Here is a 3,762-nt window from a genome sequence, read left to right as displayed (position 1 = left end):
AGACAGTATTATGGGCTGTAATTATAGGCTAGAAGAAGATACTGAAACTGGGAACCCCAGTCTTGCTTAGTGATACACAAGTAAATACGGTAGCTCACAGGCTTATGGACCAGAGAAAGGGTTTCTTCCTTTAACAGGCCATCCCAGAGAAAATACAAGGTTATGTGGGCCTGGAACAATTATTTCCGGAACTAGCCCCTGATTCAGCCAACTATTCTTTCTTGTTTTATTTTTGCTTTTTTTTTTTTTTTTTTTTTTTTTTTTTTTTTTTGGTTTGGTTAGTTGGTTGATTTTTCGAGAAAGGCTTTCTCTGAGAAACAATTCTCGCTATCCTGGAATTCACTCTGTAAACCAGGATGGCCTCGAACCCTCACACTCACAGAGATAAGCCTGCCTCTGCCTCCCGAATACTGGGATTAAAGACTTGTGCCATGACCACCGGTCAGCCTTCTCTTCTTTATTCATGAATTTTTACTTCTTTATTCACGCGGTCTTTACGTTCCCCCTCCCCATTCCCCTGCTTAAGTTCTGGTAGGTAATAATACTTCAGAACTGCCTTGTTCTTCCGGATCCTGCCAGCCCAATGGAATGGAGCCCAAAGACAACAGAAATGCCAGAAGAAAAAAAAGGCGGCAGGGGTGGGGGAGGCTAATAGTTGGTTCAGTCCTCGGTGGTAGATTCAATCCTCCATGGTTGTTCTCGGCTCTTTGATGCCTAGGGAAAGCTCTGGCAACCCCAGGACCAAAGACGCCCAAAACAAGAGTCTTAAGAACTGAAAGTCTCTGTAATACTTAAAGTTATCCACAATGAGGCGCTCCTCATTTGTATGGTTCTTGAGTGTAGTCAGAATGCTCAGGGCAGACAGGTCTTGAGCTTTAAGATGAGGCTGAGTGCTGTCATAGCAACGTCCCAGACATCTAAATCTTAGGCAGCAACCGCTGAAGCAGGAAATAAGTCTTCCCCTGCTCACACCGGGTGTGTGACTTAAAACTACAGGAGGCCTGGCCCGGAAGGAGAGACTGCCCTTCTCCTCCAGCAGGAGGGTAGGCAGAGGGGTGACTTTCAAGAATGCCCTTCCAGAAACATACCTACTACCCTCAGTCCAACAGCATGGAGAGACAAGATGCCCTTGAGGGAGGCCTATCATCCTGGGTCTTCGTCACCACTAAGTCGGCATCTGAACCTCAGCCCTTCTTCCAATTCCGGCCTCGTCTGGAGAATGTGGACTGGAGGCGGCTGGGTGCCATTGATGTGGACAAAGTTGTGGGAGCCACGGATATCGCGACACTTCAGGAGAACATCGTGAACATCACTTTCTGCCGGCTGGAGGACGAGAAGTGCCCGCGTTGTCAGCTAGGGGTGGACCCGTTGCTGTTGAAGCTCATCCACCTGGCACAGTTCACCATTGAGTACCTGATGCATTCTCAGGAGTACCTCACCTCACAGCTGAACGTGGTGGAGGAACGGTTAAGCCGGAGCCTGAGTGGTTGTGAGCAGAACCAACAGCTACTCACCAAGCAGGCTGACGAGATCAGACGGCTCAAGCAAGAGTGCAGGGGCTGGAAGAAGATGCTGTCTTCCCAGCAGCTGATGCTGGGCCAGGTCGAAGCCTGTCATTACCAGTGCCGTTTTTGTGACAAAGTTTTTATGAACCAAGCTTTTCTACAGAGCCACATTCATCGCCGCCACCTTGCATCTGCTTGTCATGGGGGCAGTACAAAGGCACAGAATGACAAGCTCCAGAGGGAGATCCACAGGTTGAAGCAGCAGCTGCAGTTCACGAAGGCTCAGCTAGAGGCTGCCCAGCAAGGCCGCACAGTCAGCATATCTAAGGACTGTGAAGTGCAGAAAACAAAAGAGGACTTCCGGAAGTTAGTTGGTAGATGGGAGGAGGAAGAAAGGAAGAAACTGACTAATGAGATGGAAAAGGCCAAGGAGATGTTTAGGAAGAAAATTAAAGACCTGACTTCTAAGAATTCAGCTTTAGAATATCAACTGTTGGAAATCCAGAAGTCCGATATGCAGGGCAAGCTCAGTATGGGCACCTGGAGAGACTCCTAGGTTTAAAGACTGATTTTCATATCCTGAGCCTTTCCAAAATATACTTCACCTCCTTGAGTGCAAGTAAGCCAGTGGCCAGACGGACTTCAAGTTCTCAAGGCAGAATGGAGCACAGAGCAGAAGCCGATCTCTCTCAGGCAGCCGCAGCTGAAGTGATGAGCGCAACAGCCCTGTCAGGTCCTGCTGACACTGTTTTGCAGCATTCCGCCGCCACATTGTCCGTCTCTTAAAATCTTTCCACCCCTTGCTTCTCCATGTCGTTTTGTGTGTGTGTGTGTGTGTGTGTGTGTGTGTGTGTGTGTGTGTGTGTGTGTGTGTGTGTTAAATATCTCAGGGACGAGAGCTTCATAGCAACCTCTTCTCCACAACTGCATGAATTATAAGTGAATTGAAAGTTTATATTAGCCACTATCTACTACAAACAGGAAGCCTCTCTGATAAAAGCTAAGAAATTATCTTATTTATAAGTATAAAGCATCATTTAGAAGGCAGTTTGAAACTTTATCCATTAAGCGAGATAAATCTTGGATCCCATCCTAAACAAGTTGGCAACCCCACACATTCCTGCCACGGTTTGACCATGATAATATATAGATTTTACATTTTCATAAACATAGGTTACCACCCTACCCATGCACAGATGCAGCCTTACAAGATTTATATTTTCAATTCCCAGGTTACAAAGACTTCTTTATGTTTTAAAATATGTTCAAAATCATTTTATTGGTTAAGTGGTGATCTCAATGGATGCTGTTGCTAATTTTTTCTATATTGTTGAAGGCCTGTACATGCGACTGATGTTTTTTCTCATTTCCAAGCAAGAATAAATAAAGGAGTGTTCACATTAACAAAAAAATACTAAGAAAGACTTTTTGAATAAAAGTGAATAATTTTGATCATTAATAAGACAAACCTAAGGGAATCAATACAGTTCTTTAGTGATTCTTATTTTTGTAAGATCATCATTTTGTTCTCACAGAAATTGGCTTATGTGCTATATGGAGATTGTCTTTCGCAATAGTCTTATAAAATGTTATAGAAGATTTTGAAAAATATTGCCTCTTTTCCAAGAATTAGACTATAGAAAAGCAAGAACAATAAGACTTCCATGACCAAAAGCTTCCTAGACCTATCCATGAAGCCCACCATAGGTGTGGCTAGATAATCAACATAATGAAATAGCAAGTAACAACTCAATTATGACATTCATCAGGATATTAACATTCCTAAAACATGAATCTGTCATATAATATATATATATATTATATATGACTTGTAGCCTCTTATTCAGTGACAAGCATATAGTGTTCTTTTACTCTTTCTTCCAGACCAAAACATATTGTTTCTGGCATAACTGGGTGGAAATATTAATGACTTCTCTTATTATTATACCTAATAAAAATAAAAAGCATAAGACTTTTGCTGGGATGAACTCTGGTGATTTGAATATCTCATGTGCCATATGAAGAATAATTTTTAAGACAGAGCCTCATTATGTAGCTTTCCTGGAAATTTCTATGTAGATCATGTTGGCCTCAAACTCACAGAAATCCCCCTGCTTCTGCTTCTGGGTGGCTTTGATTAAAGGATATGCCACCATGCCTAATAAAGAATAGCTATTTAAAGACCAAAAACACTTCACAGACTCCATGTGCAATGTTAGGGATGTTGAGATGCCTCAGCAGATAAAGGCACTGGGCC

The 3,762-nt window shown here is 43.0% G+C and overlaps 1 pseudogene; it reads left to right on the top strand.

The window, feature by feature from the left end:
* Positions 1–823: 823 nt before the first annotated feature.
* LOC125395904 (cilium assembly protein DZIP1 pseudogene) lies at positions 824–3,245 on the top strand (annotated as a pseudogene).
* The last annotated feature ends 517 nt before the right edge of the window (positions 3,246–3,762 follow it).

This window comes from Myodes glareolus, chromosome 8, assembly GCF_982192425.1.
Source record: "Myodes glareolus chromosome 8, mMyoGla1.1, whole genome shotgun sequence".
NCBI classification, from domain to species: Eukaryota; Metazoa; Chordata; class Mammalia; order Rodentia; family Cricetidae; genus Myodes; species Myodes glareolus.
This window is presented reverse-complemented; position numbering and strand designations above follow the sequence as displayed.